Genomic DNA, 21,041 nt, shown 5'->3' on the forward strand with positions numbered 1-21,041 from the left:
CTCACATATACATGTGAACAAAGAATTAGTCTTAATTTTCCAAAGATGAAGATTTTCATGCATCATACTATACAACCTGCATGATTCCAAGTTTCGGTCCAATTGAAACTTGGGTGATGAGAATCTTTTCTTATTTAGTAAATTTAGACACTACCATAAATGAAAGAATGAAATTCATATTTCCATTATTGCTAGAAACATACAAATATCAATTTCCAATAAAAGACATTGCAAGGAGATATAAATTAAAATAAAGTCAAAATTTTATTTATTTATCAAATGCGGAATAACTTTCCTTACAATGCAACTTTAAATGGAAACTATGCTATTACATATTTCCAAGCAATCTGTCATAAATCTTAAGTAGTAGCTCAAGAATCCGATCTTCGAACCATGCGATTGAAATCCATTTTCGCGATCAGATTCAATATACTATTTCTTTAAGTTCCCTTCTCTTTGTTTGATCCTGCCATACATTAAAATGTATTAAGAATCTTCAAATAGGAACTTAATTGAGTTAGATAGTGGACTTACCTGAAGCAGAGTCAAACTTTTTTACTAGACCTTCTCGCAGATCTTTCAGGTAGTTAGGGAAGCTTTGCAACCAATGCCTCTTCCTTTGGTAATAGAACCATATGGACCCTTTAGGAATGGTACACTGGACTATCTTATACTTGCCTTTCTCTTTACCATGTGGCCAACCGAGTTGACTATGGCCGATCCCTTTCCATTGGGAAGAGAAAGCTTTTCTGGATATCCATTGTTACCAATTGTTAATGTCCATTGTAGTTTGGGAAGTTGAACTACTAATCAAATTTGCTTTACCAGAGCTCCAAATCATTGCTGATTCAGCAGCACAAAGAAAATAGATAAGGTCATGAAGGGTCATGTCATAGTCTTTTACATAGTAGTCCCAAAGGACACTCACTATGAGACTTAGAAAGTGATTGAACAACCAACTTTCTCAAGACTTTGACACCCAACTCTCCCGGCCTGTCAATATGTGACTTTATCTCCAAGATGTGAGCACACATAGACTTTGTTTGCCTATAGGGCTTGAGTGACTTTGAACTATTCAAGAACTTGTGGCATGGGGAGAATAATTGGAGGAGGTGGAGGGAGTGAAGAATGATTTCCAGGACATCAACTTCATTAGGAAATCTTGTTCCAAGAGTTTTGGGAAGATCATAATTGTCTAAACCTGACATCTTTTGGGAGATATTCAAGATAGTTGATTTAAAGTCCTTAATATAATACCCAATATGAAATATTAAGGCTAGGACACAACACAATATTTTATAACTTGGAAGAGGGATGCCGTAATCCAAGCTATAGAATATTTGAATGTAGGCGAATGATGATTCACCAATTTCAACCATGAAAAACGAAATAATTTGTTAGGTTTTAATTGGATTTGAAACTCCTAGATCTTTTGAGATTCATTGAACTTTTCAATAGCATGTTTCAATCTCGATTGTGCCCTCTCAAGTTTTGTGACTGGGATGCCGAGGATCACAAAACGAGGTGTGAATAACCATGCAAATATACTTGGTACCCTTAATATTTACCCCTCAATCGATGTGCCGGTTAACTAAATGCGCTCCACTGATACTATAATAAACATTAAGCTACCCTATGCCTACCTTTTTAAATCAAGCTAGTGTGTCGGTTAACCACACGCGCTCCACTAACTGACTTAAGCAAATTGCAAAGTGTAATTTCATGGGTTAGCACCAAATTCACATTTTCCTAAGTAACTAAGATTGGGAATTCATAATAGCTTAGTTACTTAGTATTTATCATTAATACTTTTAATGAAAGGAGAATTCTAGTCCTTGTCCTACCCGTTCGGCTTACGATCCTCCACAAGTCAAGGAAGCGGTGGGTGAGAGTGGATACCCATTAAATTGCCATTTTATAGACAATAACCTTATCCCCCCCCCCCTTATAGACAGGCTTCGTGAATAAGGCCTACTAACGGTAAGACTGACTTTGTTCTTATATATATATATATATATATATATATATATATATATATATATATATATATACATATATATATATATATATATATATATATGTGTGTATATATATATTATTAACTTATTGAGTTATAATACTATAAAGTACAAGGGTTGAAGTTTAACTTTTAAAATTCTAAGGGCTTAACTTGGAATTTAAATATTCATGAGGTGAAACTTTACAAATTCCAAAACTTGAGGGAAAGTTTTGAACTATTCAAAAACTTTTCAATTCCATAACTTATGTGTTTAAAGTAGTTTTAATGAAAAACTCTTCAAGTTCCATAACTTGAGGACAAGTTATGGAAGACTTTAAAACATTTAAAAATGAGACTCTCCATTTTTCATAACTTATGGAAATCTTATGAGTTTTAATAATCATAAATGTGACTTTTCATATAACTTGAGGACAAGTTACAAAAACACATATTATGAACAACTTTTAAATTAATTTGGATTGAAAACTTATTATCACATAACTTTTCTATTAATCTAAATCAACTCATAAGAACAAGATAGATCAAATCAAACACTTTTCATCTAATTAGCCTTACCGTTAAACTAATATAAAAGATGAATCTATTGACAGTTATCTATGAAATTGGATTAGCATAAGCATTACCACATCAAAAATAGTTTAGGGTAATGTTCCTAGTCCAATTCCAGCCAAAAAAACACGAAAATCTGCAAACTGGAAGCTCAACTCATCGAGTTCTTCAAGGAACTCATCGAGTTCATGCCTTAATACATGAACTCGGCGAGTTTTTGGCCAGAACTCGTCGAGTCTTTTAGTCTGGGCAGATTTTTGTTTTGAAAAACAAGTTTGCATCAAGTATAAATGAAAACAAGCCTAGGCTCTGATACCACTGAAAGGTTTTGAGCATTCTAACACTCCTATGGTGTACATGCAACCCTATGTACCTTGGATCTATGTTTTCTCTATTATACATACAAACTTGAACTTTCCAAGGTATTACCCTAACTAGCATACAATCTTTGATTCTTGGGGTAATATAAACAAGATAGAAGACATACCTTTTCCATGTAGCTTGTTTCCATGGAGCTTAAGAGCCTAGTGCCTCAAGTGTGACACCTCAAATGGTTCACACAACATCACCAACATCTTGGAATAACTTGAGAGAAAAAGTTCCTATGCTCAAATCGGTTGGCCCTCATGTGTACACACACTAGTGCCAATTTCTTAAGCCATGAGGTCCTTATATATGGTGGGTATTAGTGTTACACCATGTAACTCATGTCTTTCCATATTCTTCATGCTCCATGGGTTAAAACCTCCATGGAGTATCCATGGGTTACTCCATGGGTTTAGCCCAACATGAAGAACTTATGGATCATAAGCCCACATATATAAGAATGAATGTTTTACAAAATCAATCCCCATATATTTAATTAGTCTCCTTTTGATCACATAATTAATTCCAAATTAATTCTTGATCAATACTAATTAAATAATATAATATCATATTAATATATTAGAACTTATAATATATTAACAAATCATAAATATCCTTTTCTCACAAAAGTCTATCCAAATTGTTCCGATTCCATGCAACCCAAATGGACCACGCCAATCGGGTCAAGTACATACCGATTATAGTTATGCACTTAGACACTAATCCAACAATGATGTCATTTAGGATTGGTTCAAAACAGTGCCAATTCAACCAATACACATCCCGACTCCCACGTGACGCTTGATCTTGTCAGAACCATAAAGCCAACATCACTTCATTCCATGAACATCGGAGTGTCCAAAAAACACATATTACATAACCATTTAGAAAGACCATGTAACTCACAACCAATACGGCTTAACCTCTGTCAATAATTATACTCGCTAGGTACTACCTATGTACACTATTTTACCCTTCAAAAGTAATCACAAAATCAACATATAACATGCTACTCAAACAACCAAAACGAGAAATATAACATGTATCAAAATTTAGCATGCCATCAATCTATCATAACACATAACTATTGATTCATTAAACATTATCTCCCCATCACCCCATGCAAATACAACTAGTATATAACAACCATATTACTATAACAATCAATATCCATAGCATATCAATTCACATAATGCAAACAAAATGATTCCACACAATTACCACAAGCATTAACTATCTAAGAAATATCCTAATTTGCATCAAGAATCCACTTATAAGGTGTAGTTTTTGGTCATGTACTAGCTTCAAGAAAACTATGGACTCACCTTAGCCTCAATGAATCTCTCCTTCCACATCAAGTATTGTGCTCACTTAAAGTTATAAGTGCCTCTCCTATTAGCACATATATCACTAAATTGTTAAGTGAATTCCAAGTTCATAATCATAGCTTTAATACATGTTAATTTATTGTATTTTAGGATTTCCTAGCCCCACCTTTGTTTATTGTTTTAGAGATATATCAAGATGTATAACTACAAATGGCATGATGTTAGAGTCCCTGAAAACCAGGCTTTATTTCCTAAAACTTTTATTTCTAGTGAATTTTCCTAATTTGGGATTAATTCTCCTCTAGATCGCCCGCAAGATCATGTCAGATTGATGGAAGATTAGAAACTTTTGGCTAACTAGAATATCATGAATAATCTAACAATAAAGCAAGCTTGGTTTTCAAGAATGTACTACCTATGTGATTACATCGAATTAAAATAGAGGAATGGGTTTAGGAAAAAGGTTCTAACCATTTGGAATTGTAGAATCCACAAAGTTCTAAGATAGAGGGTGCAGGGGACGCACTTTAAGCCACAAATCTTCAAGAAATCATCACCAAATTTCCTTGATTACTTCAAGACTTTTAAAAAAGGAAGCCCTACCTTACAAAGAGTTGATATGATTAAGGAGGCTGGAAAATGATATGAAATTCGTCGCTTAGGGTTGGGGTTTCTTAAATAGGCCAAACTTTCATTTTAGACCCTCAAACTTTTCCAAAGTTCACCTTCCCCCATATATAGGTTCAAGGTTTATATTTTCACACTTCTGCCCCCTCCCACCCCCCCCCCCCCCCCCCAAAAAAAAATAGTAAAAATAATAATAACATCTAATTGTCATGAAAGGTTCCAATAAAAGGAAGTAACTTAACGGGAGACTATCCACATTAACCTAAGGAAATTTGGGTCATTACAAATTCAACGACTCACCTTGACATATTATCTTTGGTACAATGAAAATCACTTTGATACCCTCTTCTTTGTTTCAATATTTTTGATTCAGGGATTCCTTCACATTTCGTAATTAGATATGAACACGGACCCACCGATGCCAAGATCCAAACAAAACATAAAAGAACTCTCTGGTTGAAACGAAGTTGAAGATGGAGCGGTGATAGATGATGATGGAGCGTTGAAAGGAAGACGGGGATGGAGCTAGAACGTATTTGAAATATGAACTTCATCAACATAGATGATGGTACTTGGGGTGATATATAAAAAAAATGAATTGGACTCCAAGAAAGACAAATTTGATACATTTTCAGCGTCGTTAATGATTGAATTGAATCTCTAATTCATAAACATAAAAACATTTATTTTAAATAATTAAGAATATATATTATTAGTTAAAACATTATTTTAAATAATTTAGAATATATATATTATTAGTTTTTATGTCAAATATATTTTGTGAAACTATATATACCCTAAACACTAATATTTATAATTGGCTAAGTCAAATATATTTCAGGCATGTTTGGCAAAATAGACGGTAGCCGGTAGCTTGTAGCAGGTAGTGGGTAACTTATAGTTGTTAGCGTTTTGTTAAACGCTATGTGAAGTAGAATTTGTGTAACATCTCAAATTTCAGATGTATGATTTAAGGAATGAAAGTGCAATTTGAAGAAGGGACTCGACGAGTAGGCTCGCTTACTCGCCGAGTCGAAGCGGGGTTGGGTCGCAGATTAAGTGACCAACTTGCCGAGTCGGAAGCTTAGACTCGACGAGTTGGTGCTGGAAGGAGAAAACCCTAATCCCGGGGGTTGTACCCTATATAAAGGGTGTTATGTCCCTTCCTCAGCCTCCCTATCATCCTAGAGAACTTGTAAACCCTAGATTTTGTGTGAGCTTCCATCATTTGAGAGAAAATAGCTTTGGAGGAAGGAAACTTTGGAAAGGAACTTAAAGATCAAGAAGATTGCTTCAAAGGAGAGGTGTAGATCCGAGATCTACTTCAGTTTGTGTTCATCTTGGAGGTAATAAGCTGCTATCTTCCCTCCTTTGCATCTAGATCTATTTTTGTTATGAGATTTGGGGGTTTTATGGTTGTTTGAGACCCAATTCGAGTTTGGGGCTTAGATATGTTGTTGCCACTTCAGATCTAGTATTGGGATGGTCTAATATGTCGTAAACCATCAGAAGATGAGTAGTTGGTGAAGCCCTTTTGTCCTTAAACCTAGCCCTAGAGTGATTTGAGCCTAGATCTCTTTAGTTAAACGTAAAGTTTGCAAATTTATGTGAGGATTGAGCTTTGGAAGTATGGATCTATGATTTGGATCCCCTGCATGGCTCGAAAAGACACTGTATGGATTAAGAACTAGAGCGACTCGGCGAGTCACATGGGTGGACTCGACGAATTGGATGAAGTGGGGCAGGAACTCGGCGAGTTGGAAGAACAACTCGGCAAGTCTATTGAAGATTGTCTTGGACTCGACGAGTCAAGTCGCGAAACCCCAAACCATTCGAGTTGAGACTCGAATCAGTGAGTCGAGTGGAGACTCGGTGAGTTGGACAGGTCAGGACTCGGAAATCGGTAGACTCGGTGAGTCATGGACTGACTCGGCGAGTCGAGTCGCGAATGGAAGGACTCTGAGCATATGAACTCGGCGAGTCAGTAGGCAGACTCGGCGAGTAGGGTTGACCTGGAAGGATGACTTTGACCAGAGTTGACTAAGTTGACTTTCGGGGGACAGTTAGACTAAGTGTTGCAATGATATTGGTAGCTCGGGGAGCTAGTGGAGAAGGAGTTCAGAGAGTTGTCGGGCAACAGCTAGAGGGGCTATCAACAAGTTTAGCAAGTGCATGTAAGTTTCCCTTTATGTGAATGGGTCTACGACCACAATGTCGGCCCATGTAGTTATGAGTAGGATGACCCAGGGGTTAGCCCTAGGCATAGTATGCTAGTATGATATTCAGCACGAGGTCTAGTGTAGCGGGCGGGTGCCCAAGGAATGGTTTGCATGATAGTTATACTTGTTGTCTGTGTGATACATGTATGTGTCTGGTAGGAAGGTGAGTATGGGCGAGGTCCCGTATCTCATCAACAGCAGAGTATGGACGGTGTTCCATGTCTCACTAGCAGCAGAGTAGGGGTGAGACCCAGGTTAGGGAAAGAGTGAGTGTGGGTTGGGCCCGTATCTCACTACAAGTAGGAGTGTGGACGGGGTTCCATGACTCACCAGTTGCAGGACACGGGCAAGGCCCAAGATAGGCGAGGCCTTTAGAACAGGATTCGGTGGTATATGTTTAGCGTATGTGTTGCGATATGTTTATGTGTTGGTATATGTTGGAGGGCGAGGCCCAGTGACAGGCGAGGCCTAAGTAAAGCAGATATGTATCCGAGCAGGGCTCGAAGCCAGGCGGGGCCTGGAGAGGCGGGGCCGTTGTAGCGGGCGAGGCCCGAGGTAGGGGGCAAGGCCCAGAATAGTGGGCATGGCCCAGTATGTGCAGTATGTGGTTATGCATGGTATGTGGTAGGTTGGGGAACTCAGTAAGCTTCGTGCTTACAGTTTTCAGTTTTGGTTTCAGGTACTTCCGGTAGCGAAGGGAAGAGCTCGGGGTGATCGCATGGCACACAACATAGATTAGAGAGCCTGGGAATGTTTTACTCTGATAATGAACATGTGTTTTGGAAATTAATACTCTGATTATGTTTTGGATTGATGATTTTGCTTTAAGTAATGTTTTATTTAAAGAAATTTTTAGTCTTGAATTTTGGGACGTTACAAGTTGGTATCAGAGCCTTGGTTTGAGGGATTCGAACATGCTCTCGGGTGTGTCTGAACTCAAACTGAGGAATTGGTATAGAAGTTTTCAAAATAAAAAGACAGTTTTGTAAAAAGAGAGTTTTGAGAAAGAAAACAGTTTTAGAAAAGCAAAAAGAATACAGAAAAAAAAAGAACTTTGAAAAGGGAAAAAGGGGTGTGGTGCATGCAATCAGCCAAGCTCAAGTAAGTACCCCAAAATACCCATACAAGTTTATGTTATGATTATCAGTTAGTAGAACAGCATGCTAGATTAGGGCTAAGGATCTAGGGAGGATGCCTTATGTGCCTGTTATATGTGCTTTGAGCTGATAGTGCAGGTTAGACTGTAGTAGGATAGCCTGTTTAGGTTATGCCTGAGTTTATGAGCTTGTGTTGCATGCTAGTACAGATTCTTGGTATGATATTATGATTTCTTGAGTATGTTATGGTTAGATTTTTCCTTGTATTAATGTTGTTTGCTTTGTGCATTGTGGGATTCCGAGTGATGGGAGTTAGCCATTAGGTGGATACGTCACGTCACATGTGATCAGGGTTGAATAATCCCAGAGTGTTGGATTTGGCCCTATTGCGCAACTCTTGTTTGAGTCCAACCGTTGTAGGGACGAGTTTTTTACTCGAAGGATTATCTGAGCCTCGTCACATGTGATGGTATCCATGTAATGGCTAATTGGCATCACAATGAGTCCTTCAGTAGCTGAGGATTGGTTTGGGGTGATTCAGAGGATTCCCTAAGGTAAGCCTAGGATGAGGTAGTGCTAGGAGCAGTAGTAATGGGAAAGGGACCTGGTGGAGTCGAAACAATTCTTGACGAAAGTACAGATAGATGTGGAAGGTAGTATGGGCCCGTACTACTGAAAGCAGAGGATCTGTACTCGATTCGGGAAAGGCCGAGACAAGATCGGGAACCTGGTAGTGCGTGTGTTTGGTCTCGTAGCAGTGATTACTATTCTGATAGTGGTTGTGATATATTTCCAGCATGGTGACGTTGCGAGAGAGACCAATGGGCAGATCAGGCACAAGAGAGGGATCAGGCTCGGGTTCAGGAGTCGAGCAGCTCGAGGAGCGAATGAGGGAGTTGATATCAGCTGAGGTTACGCGCAGTATTCTAGATCAGACTCCTGTGATCTTTGGCACGGTCAAGGAGGGTATACTGGAGATTTTGGATGAGAGGCTGGGAGCCTTCCGTACCGAGATGATGGCTTTGATGGGAGCTCGTACTTTGACATTCCGAGAGTTTAGAGCTTGCGGAGCGTCGGATTATCATGGGGCTAAGGACCCCATGGCTAGCAGCAGGTGGTTGGCCGATGTCGCCAATGCATTTTGTACGAGCCGCTGTCCCGAGGGGGACAAGGTCAGATGTGACATCCCCATTTTTACGTCCAGAAAAGACCGATTTTGTTTATGCTTTATGAAAATCAGAGTGTCTCTTTTAATAAAAATGTTGCGGAATTTGTTCCCAGTAAAACATGATAAATACGTTATCAAAGCATTTTCGAAGAAAAGTATTTTTATTCATTTTAAAACATTTGGGATGTCATCGTCAATACAGAAACATAAGCATAAACAGAACTTACATTCATTATCACTAATGATTTATATCTCCTTAATCTCTCAGTGTAATGTGACTTCATAACAACACCTGTGATATAAATAAACTGAGTGGGTCAGGTTGGGAAACCTGGTGAGTACATAGGGTTTTCAACCCACAATAATATAATTATTATGTTTAAACAATTAAGCAATCAACCCAATTACACATCCCCATTATCTTCTTTATTCTTAAGGATCTACCCTAAGAATCAGCTATTCCTCGTTCATTTATTCCTAAGGATCATCCTAAGGAATTGACACGAAGTCCATCATTGACACGGTTTACACAACAGGCACTAAGTCTACATAGTCGCCAGGGGTTAGGCCTCAAGTCTGCATGATCGCCAAGGTTTACACAACGGGCACTAAGTCTACATAGTCGCCAGGGTTTAGGCATCAAGTCTGCATGATCGCCAAGGTTTAGGCACCAAGTCTGCATGGTCGCCAAGGTTTAGAGTACACCGGGTGAACACATCGTTCACAACACCTATAGGTTGCGAGCCTGCTAGTGTTCCATTGTACTGTCTAGAATAGTCCGTGGTTGTCATCCATACTTTGTTGAATGACGGGGGAATCATTTGGGAAAAGGCTTCTCACATCGTCCACCTCTCACCCTCACCTTGTGGTCTATAGCACCTCTCATCTCATCTTCAAACTCATATTCCATCTATTACATCTACCCATGTTTTACCCCAACATTATTGTAGATATAAAATACATATAGAATTTGAATCATTTAAAACATGTATAAAAACGTTCATCCAGCATAGACAACAAGTATTCAGATAATATGCACACATAGCACATAGTTTATATAAAATACTTCATATCTATGTGTAAGATGAAAGTAACTATGCACTCACCTAAGAAGGTGGTGACTCGGTACTCGGACAACACTTCGTTTACTTTAAAATAATTTCATTCGACGAAACCTACTATTATTACCACTAGATTTTAGTCTAATATTTACCGTGACTAATTATTAGTCTTATTATTATTATTATATAAACGTTTAAACAATACTTTCCAACCACTATGTACAGACAGGGGCCAGACATAAAACACCGAACGGCAGGACCATTATGGCGTATAGCACTTCTGAAAACCAACAACCCTATGCGGCCCTTTAAACCAGACCTTTAAACCAGATTCCCCGTACCGCAAGTAGTTAAAAAGATATTATAACGACACTTATATAAGTCATAATAATAGCTCAAATATTTATTATAAGTTCATAATAACAATATTAATTTTAAATATAAGCTATATTAAAATAGGGTAAGCATAACTTACTTACAAGGGGATTTTAGCTAGGAGTCAGGCTCTGCAGGGGCAGAACTTCGTCGCTGAATCTTTCTAAGAAAGATTCGTGCATCGCTTCAGTGCTCACCTTACTATACTAAAACTACAGAAAGAGAAGTCGAATCACAAGGGACCGAAATGCTCGGGGGATAAGGAGAGAAAGACGCTTGAATCAAGAGAACGGTGCAAGAAATATGAGAGCTCAAGCCTCTTATTTATAGTAATTGAATTTACAAAAACTACCCTCCATAATTACTTAATGACCTTATAGTTATATAAACAACTAAACACCCCTTTATAATATTATTTTAAATAGATTTAACGATATTTGTACTAAACCAATGTCGAAAGAACTCAACATTAGTCTTATAATGACCGCATCGTCGATACCTTTCTAATGATATATACATATGTATATATATGTGTACGTATATATGATTTATACTTTATTTTAATACGTAAATATGCTATTATAATTTGTAACTCGTTCATACGAACTCCGTTTTTGACGTTCTTTATATCCACGTGTAGGTGGAGACGTACTCTACAACTTTCGTTTAGACTTCGTCGGCAAATTTTGACTTTATTTTTAAAGTTATATTTTTAACAGGCCGGGACATGATTGGTCCGTTAAAATCTCATAACTTCTTCATTCGATGTCCATTTTCGTCTGTCTTTTTATCGTTACGCTACTAATAACGAGATCTTCAATTCTCGTTTAGGTTGTGTCGGCTAAAAACCGCTCGATCTAATACTCGAACTTCAAGCTGTACACTACTAAGCCGAAACTTCGAAAAAATCATAACTTCCTCATACGAAGTCAGATTTAGGTGTTCTTTTGATGGACACTCTCAGGTTAACATATTCTACGACTTTCATTTAGATTACTAAGGCTAAAAGTCGCTCTATCATAAATTCACTATTTACGTCTTCCCGATGTCGTGTCGGTTCCGTCGCGAAACTTCGACGGGTCATAACTTCTTCGTTATAACTCGGATTTCGGCACTCTTTATATCTACGGAACCCTTGAGACATATTCTACAACTTGGTTAAGATTATTTATTCTAAATAATCTTTTGTCGAAAAGTCGTTTTCGACCCCTATTATCTCTAAATTGACTAGCCCGGATCTACGTGCGTTACATCAGACTTGCCTCCTGTCTACTGAAGGACGGAGCGAAGGATTGGTGGGAAGAGATTGGTCATGCTTTGGGTGATGATGCCACGTTAGACGCGATGACATGGAGTGATTTTTCAGCCAGGTTTAGGGCTGAGTTTTCACCGATTATTGAGGTGTAGCAGTTGGCACGGGAGTTTCAGGATTTGACACAGACCGCTGAGACTGTGGCAAAGATCACCGCCAAGTTCAGGGAGGGGGCTCTTCTTGTACCGCAGTATGTCGTGGATGAGGAGATGAAGAAGGCCCGATATCACGAGATGTTGAGGGCTGACATCAGGGAGTTCGTGAGCTGGTACGGCTGTATGACGTTGGAAGATATAATTTCTCGGGCTAGAGAAAGGGAAATTGATTTTGAGCAGATCCGGAAGAGGAAGTCGGATGAGGTCCAGGTAACCACAGGTTCGGGCAAAAGGCCCAAGGGATCGAATTCGAGATCAAGGGATTATCAGGACCGCAACCGGTGCGGGAAGTGTGGCAGGGCGCACGGGGGCGCGTGCAGGAGTGGTAGCGGTGGTGAGTCTAGCTGCTTCAAGTGCGGTCGGACTGCTCATTTTAGCAGGGATTGTGCTGTTACCACCACACAAGGATCAGACTTGATATGTTTTCACTGCAATCAGCGGGGCCACAAGCCCAGTGCCCCAGTTTTCTTCCGGCAGGACGGATGATGGCACCCACTCCTGCAACTTTGAGGATCACAGACGGCCGTCAAGACCGTGCAGAGGCGCCTGCGGTAGGAGGCAGGGCTTTTCAGATGACTACCTTGGAGACACGAGCAGCATCGGACGTTGCAGGTATGCGATTTCCGTTTTCAGTTCTTTTATGTGTGCATGATTATATTATTTTGGTTCTGCATCATTATCGGTATTAATATTTTATTTTGTGAGGCTTTCTTGTGATTGAGTTATATGCCATCTGCATACCTTAGATATTTGAATAGTAGTTAGGGGATGTGCTCTATTGGAGGAGGTTACTTAGGATGCAGTAACTGTAGCATGCCTGGGAGGGACTTGGTATGTCCCGCTAGTTCGGAGTTGTATAGTTTTATAGATGGACTGGTTAGATCCCTAGCTATGGTAAGTTTGGGTTCCTCGGCAAATTGATTGTGGAATGGTAGCAAGGATCGAGGATTCTTTTCGAGCCTTGAGCAGTGAGGTGTAAACAGGATTGAAGTGGGGGAGAAACCTCCGAGTGTACAAAGGCAAGAGCACGCAGATCCAGGATGAGTACGCGATCTCTGAGAAGGAAAAGAAGTAGTACGGCGTTTGATGGATTGAGGAGTTCAGGGTTGGGAGTTTGAGAAACTCCCTATTAGTGAATGTGTGTAATGGTGATGGTTAGTACATGGTTGGGGATTCAGGTTGGAGGATTACCTGTAGGACTCGAGTGAGTCGGAAGGAGGATCTTGAGAACTGGTAGCATCGGGTGCTTTAATATTAGCGGTCAGTGGTAGAAAGTGTTGTAAGACTACGAGACAGCCATAGCATCCACTAGCAGTCAGTGATGGAAGGTGATGTAAGACTGCGGGTAAGCCGTAGCATTCCATAGTAGCTTCGTTGTTCAAGTTGGGGCGAGGCCCTTATCTCCTAGTGATCAAATAGGGATCAGGAATGGGTAGTGGACGAGAATGGTAGGGAGTTTGCCTGTATAGCCCTAGAAAGGTGAGACCTTGGAAGAGGCCGCTCCAGGATGTAGTTGGGTGAGACCCGTGTGCGAAGCCCGTATGAGAGTAGCAGTATAGGTGAGACCTGAGAGCAGGTTTGCTCAGTAGTATAGTCGGGTGAGACCCGTGGGCGAGGCCCGTGAGTTTATGGTAGCACAGGTGGGACCTGGTAGGGACCGTAGGGTCAAGGCAAGGGATCGAGGATCCCAAGGCTAGTAGCGCCAGAGTGGCAGAATAGATTGAGCAGTTATAGGTGGTCGAAGTTTCTTCGAAAGTCGTTGGGATCGACTAGGAGTTGTGTTGGGGTAGAGACTGGTGGGAGCCGGTAATCCAGATGTTGATAGATTGGTAGGGACTAGGGTGGTCTCGGTTCATCCGGAAGGTAGATAAGGTTCGGCAGAAATTTCCAGCCAGTAGCAATGCTGGTAAGCAGTCTATGGTGGAATTCAGTTAGTTGATCGTGGGGTACATGACACAAAATTATAGTAGAAAGAAATGCCCAGTGGATACTGGCGATAATGACACGTAATGGAGGTAACGGGAGTAATGGATTTGGTGAAGGATAGGACCTTCACAGTGACAAAGGAAATAGTTGGTTATGGAGAATCGCCTTTGGAAGGCAAGAAAACGCACAAGGAAAGAGGGGGTGAATCCCTATGGGCTCAGTTGCAGTACTCGGAGAGTACCAAAAGGATTGTCGGTTGAGTAAATTGTGTTCCCAGAATGTTCGGGGTTAGGGTTGACCCGAGATTATTGCCCGCAAGGATTAATGTTAGTCAGCATGACCGAGCGAAAGACCAGCGAAGGTAGGCAGCTGGTGTTGGATTAATTATTAGAGTATTGGAAGCAGATCGCAGGCGGTTGGCCATAGCAAACTTCGAGGACGAAGTTTAGTTTAAGTGGGGGAGATTGTAACATCTCAAATTTTAGAAGTATGAGTTAAGGAATGAAAGTGCAATTTGAAGAAGGGACTCGACGAGTATGCTCACTTACTCGCCGAGTCGAAGCGGGGTTGGGTCGTAGATTAAGTGACCAACTCGCCAAGTCGGAAGCTTGGACTCGACGAGTTGGTGCTGGAAGGAGAAAACCCTAATCCCGGGGGTTGTACCCTATATAAAGGGTGTTATGTCCCTTCCTCAGCCTCCATATCATCCTAGAGAACCTGTAAACCCTAGATTTCGTGTGAGCTTCCATCATTTAAGAGAAATAGCTTTGGAGGAAGGAAACTTTGGAAAGGAACTTAAAGATCAAGAAGATTGCTTCAAAGGAGAGGTGCAGATCCAAGATCTACTTCAATTTGTGTTCATCTTGGAGGTAATAAGTTGCTATCTTCCCTCCTTTGCATCTAGATCTATTTTTGTTATGAGATTTGGGGGATTTATGGTTGTTTGAGACCCAATTCGAGTTTGGGGCTTAGATATGTTGTTGCCACTTCAGATCTAGTATTGGGATGGTCCAATATGTCGTAAAGCATCAAAAGATTAGTAGTTGGTGAAGCCCTTTTTTCCTTAAACCTATCCCTAGAGTGTTTTGAGCCTAGATCTCTTTAGTTAAACGTAAAGTTTGTAACTTTACGTGAGGATTGAGCTTTGGAAGTATGGATCTATGATTTGGAGCCCCTGCATGGCTCGAAAAGCCATTGTATGGATTAAGAACTGGAGCGACTCGGCGAGTTGGATGAAGTTGGGCAGGAACTCGGCGAGTTGGAAGAACAACTCGGCGAGTCTGTTGAAGATTGTCTTGGACTCGGCGAGTCTGTTCTTGGACTCAACGAGTCAAGTCGCGAAACCCCAAACCCTTCGAGTTGAGACTCGAATCAGTGAGTCGAGTGGAGACTCGGTGAGTTGGACAGGTCAGGACTCGAAAATTGGTAGACTCGGCAAGTCATGGACTGACTTGGCGAGTTGAGTCGCGAATGCAAGGAATCTGAGCATATGAACTCGGCGAGTCAGTAGGCAGACTCGACAAGTAGGGTTGACTTGGAAGGTTGACTTTGACCAGGACTTTGACTTTGACCAGAGTTGACTAAGTTGACTTTCGGGGGACAGTTAGACTAAGTGTTGCAACGTTATTGGTAGCTCGGGGAGCTAGTGGAGCAGGAGTTCAGAGAGTTGTCGGGCAACAGCTAGAGGGGCTATCAGCAAGTTCAGCAAGTGCATGTAAGTTTCCCTTTATGTGAATGGGTCTACGACCACAATGTCGGCCCATGTAGTTATGACTAGGAAGACCCGGGGGTTAGCCCTAGGCACAATATGCTAGTATGATATTCAGGACGAGGTCTAGTGTAGCGGGCGGGTGCCCAAGGAATGGTTTGCATGATAGTTATACTTGTTGTCTGTGTGATACATGTATGTGCCTAGTAGAAAGGTGAGTGTGGGCGAGGTCCCGTATCTCATCAACAACAGAGTATGGACGGTGTTCCATGTCTCACTAGCAGTAGAGTAGGGGCGATGCCCAGGTTAGGGATAGAGTGAGTGTGGGTTGGGCCCATATCTCACTACCAGTAGGAGTGTGGACGGGGTTCCATGACTCATCCGTTGCAGGACATGGGCGAGGCCCAAGATAGGCGAGGCCTTTAGAACAGGATTTGGTTGTATATGTTTAGCGTATGTGTTGCGATATGTTTATGTGTTGGTATATGTTGGCAGGCGAGGCCCAGTGACAGGCGAGACCTAAGTAAAGCAAATATGTATCCGAGCGGGGCTCGAAGCCAGGCGGGGCCTGGAGGTGCGGGGTCGTTGTAGCGGGCGAGGCCCGAGGTAGGGGCGAGGCCCAGAATAGTGGGCGTGTCCTAGTATGTGCAGTATATGGTTATGCATGGTATGTGGTAGGTTGGGGAACTCACTAAGCTTCATGCTTACGGTTTTCAGTTTTGGTTTTAGGTACTTCCGGTAGCGGAGGGAAGAGCTCGGGGTGATCGCATGGCACATACCATAGATTAGACAGCCTGGGAATGTTTTACTCTGATAACGAACATGTGTTTCGGAAATTAATACTCTGATTATGTTTTGGATTGATGATTTTGCTTTAAGTATTGTTTAATTAAAAGAAATTTGTAGTCTTGAATTTTGGGATGTTACAATTTGGATTTAGACCGTTTTGTTTAAACTAAACGCTAGAAGCTTGAAGTTCTGAACGAGGCTTTCTGTTCAAAACAGAGCATTGTCAAACGCTAGAATCTAGAAGCTCTCAAACACTCTCAGACGCTCTCAGACGCTCCATGTTCAAAACAGAGCATTGTCAAATGCTAGAAGCTAGAAGGTAGAAGCTCTCAAACGCTCTCAGACGCTCCATGACAGACACGTCCTTTATTTCAAAAAGCTATAACTATATGCCATTTACAAGATACAAACTGTTAACAACTTTCTTTATTTGTTTTCTAATTGTTTTTAGTAGACTTTATAAATAATTTGCACAAATTTCCGATTAAATAAGCTCCCATAAATTTCCGATTAAATAAGCTCCCATAACTTGTCCATATTTAAAGTTCATATTTTACAGTTTTAGTTCAACATTTTTTTAATCAATCTATCCATTTAGATTTACTACAAAATATCCAAAAAAAAATCTCATATTTTAGGTCATTTTATGAGATAGTCTCGAATTATTAATTTTTTTTCCAAAAAAGTTCTAAAAACTGGCAAAATGATGCATTCTAACCCTTTTTTTCATTGTTTACTTGGTAACAAAAAAATTTCGAACTATTTCATAAACTGACAAAAAATATTGAAACTTTCTGCAAAAATATAAATATTGAGTCTATTTCGTAAATTGTCTCAAAATATATAAGAAAAACTTTTTAAAATATTTTTACACTTTAAAACATTTTTTATACATCTAAATATTGGTTTTTATACATTTTTAAACGTTTTTATACATGTAAAAATAAGTGTTTTATGATACAAAGATTGTGTGAGCTTATTTGAAGATTGTGATGACGATTGATGCGAAGACACTCATGACGTTAAGTGTTTTAAAAATTGTTCTACGTCTGTGCGTTATACTTATGCATGACATGGTCTATTCGTTATAACTTTCTAGTCTATAAACAAAGGGGTTAGGAATTGTCCAAAAGTTTGTCTTGTACCTGCATATGGTCTATCTAGGGGTAATAATTCTCGACCCAATATGTAGCCCGATACGAACCCGACATAAAAAATAAGTGGGTTTGGGTTGAGATAACTATTTGGGTTCGTGGATCAACCTGCTAACCCGACTATATATATATATATATATATATATATATATATATATATATATATATATATATATATATATATATATATATATATATTGTAGCATACATAAAATTCTTGAAAAATTTAAACTTTTTGACAAGCCTGAAAACCATCATTGTTTACAAATTGTTTTCAAAATGAGTTCAATATTGGAGTAATCCCAAAATCATAAACAAAACATGATGAGGTGCACGATCAAGCCTTTTCCTTCCCACAAACATCTGAGGTACCAGAAACATAACCCAAAACTGTAAGGCCAAAACTTGGTGAGTTTTCCCCAGAATACTAATACATAGCAAATAGCACAAGCATAATAATACCATACTATGGGCCCCATCAACCATCGGGTTGGAATACCCCTGGCCCCTCAACCATCGGGTTGGAATGCCAATGTATTATGGGTCCGATCAACCATCGAGTTAGAATACCCCAGGCTCCTCAACCATTAGGTTGGAATGCCAACATACTATTGGTCTAATCATCCTCGGGATGGAATACCCTAGGCCCTCAGCCATCAGGTTGGAATGCCCCCGACCTGTTGGCTTATGCAGAAAGCAGTGAAGCGTCAGCCGCTAACCAACTATGTGCACATATAACAGATAATCATGTAACAATCTACGACCAGACACACAGATTTACAGACCAATAAGCATAACAACATTGTAACCACCAGAATACCGATCTAACATATCATAATAATACAATAGCATGCAAAACAGGATATCAATCCAATGGAGCGGCATTGGTGACTTCTACCCACAAGTACAGTGAGGACAACTCACCTCACAAGCAGCACATAACTGACAAGGTTCGACTCTGAATCTCAAATCTCAACTCAAATGCTTACAACCATCAAATGACCAATTCCATCAAAATCTATAATACCCAAAATACCCTCAAGGTCAAACTTGGTGAAAGTCGGAGTCAATGGTCAAGGTCAACGGTCTAGGTTGACCCAACACACTGTTTTCCTTTTTACCACGTCATGTTCCACGAACGGGTCCACAGATGGGAAAACTTCAGCCAATACGCCGTGTTCGCCAGATTCCCAACAACTTAAGATATGCAGCTGCCTTTTTGATACCAAGAGTACCAAGGCTCAAATCTAGACTAGGAATGCGGTTAGAAAGGATAAAGTGATGAACTTTATCCTTTAGGACCGCAAGAAAGTCCAAAAATCCAAACTATATGCTTAACCGTGCAAGGGGTCAACCATAAAGTCCTCAATCCTTAAGATCCAAAGTCCCCTCCTTCCAGAAGTGGTTCAACCACCTAAACCATTCCAAAGATTTGCGCTTTTTAAGACATGCATGTCCAATGCATGTCTTGAACCCATATTAGGTCAAAAACGGAATTCATGGCCTACTTTCTATTCATGGCATCAAAAATTTGGTTGGAACCAAATCCAAGCCACAACAAGGTCTCCTTGACTTGGAGGCTGATAGGGAAGATGGAGGCTAAGGGTGGACAAACCCTAGCCCCTATATTCCTTAAATAGGGGAATAAACTCCCGAATATTATGGTTTCTCATACAGTGATCAACACGCCGTGTTCAGAGGGAAAACATGTCATGTTGCTCAGCCAAAACACGCGTCTTTTAGTGTCTAGACGCGCCGTGTTGGTGCCTCCAACACACCGTGTTAAACCCTAAGATTGCAACCACTAGACCAATTATCATGACATGAAAGAGTTAGAAGTACCTGAACATCGGGATGTTATATATATATATATATATATATATATATATATATATATATATATATATATATATATATATATATATATATATATATATATAGAGAGAGAGAGAGAGAGAGAGAGAGAGAGTTGGGTTCAAATGTGGAGAAACAACTATTATGTAGATGTGTGAACATTGTTATTCTGTGAGAATGACAAAGAAAATATGTTGTTTGATAATATGAATGCGTTCAATTTTACATAACTATTGTTATTATCACACATTGTCACTAATTAAATCGTCTATAATGTTATTATAGACTTTTTATTATTATTCTCATTCTGTCAGAATGTTTATTAAGTCATATTCTGTAAGAATGAAAATCATTGAAAAACGATGTGTGATGACAAAAATGAATAAGAATTAGTGGGAATGCATGAAAATGACGATAATTGTGTGAGGTTCAACGTATTTAAATAACTAAACAACCTATTATGCCAGTAATTCTCATAGAATAACACTGTCCACACGTCCACACAATAGTTGTTCATCCACATTATAACATTGCCCTATATATATATATATATATATATATATATATATATATATATATATATATATATATATATATATATATATATATATATATAATAAAACTTTATCTATGGATCAATTTAATATACGACATAATTGCACTTTGTATGAATGTTTTTAATTTCATTTGAATGTTTATGTGTTTATTACTTTATAATAAATGTTGATGAGTTTTTGAATTTCCAACGCATCAACCCATGTATTATATAAAAACATTAATTCAAACCAATAAAGTCATAAACTCATAAACTCATAAACATTCAAATGAAATTGAAAATATTCATGCAAATTGCAATTGTATCGTATATCCATTAAGTCATAAATAAAATTTTAGTTTTTTAAATATAATATATATAGTCGTGTTAGCAGCTTGACCCGAAAACCCAAATAACTAAACCAACCCAACCCATAAAATAAACGTGTTGGTAGGTTGGTAGGTCAGAAATATAAACCCAAGCTCGCTTATTTTCGTATCAGGTCATAGGTTTGGTCAAGAATTGTCACCTTTAGATAGAATATATGTGCTACAAGACACACTTTTGAACAAATCCTAATGCCTCTGCCTATAAACTAGAAAGGTACACCGAACAGACAACGTCATGCTTAAGTATGGTATACAGGTGGAGATCAATCTTCAAAACACTTAACGTCAGGAGTGTCTTCGTATCAATTTTTATCGTCATCTTCACATAAGCCCACACAATCTTCGTATCATTAAACACTTATCTTTACATGTATAAAAACATTTAAAAATATATATAAAAAACTTATCT

The sequence above is a fragment of the Lactuca sativa genome, chromosome 9, assembly GCF_002870075.4.
Source record: "Lactuca sativa cultivar Salinas chromosome 9, Lsat_Salinas_v11, whole genome shotgun sequence".
NCBI classification, from domain to species: Eukaryota; Viridiplantae; Streptophyta; class Magnoliopsida; order Asterales; family Asteraceae; genus Lactuca; species Lactuca sativa.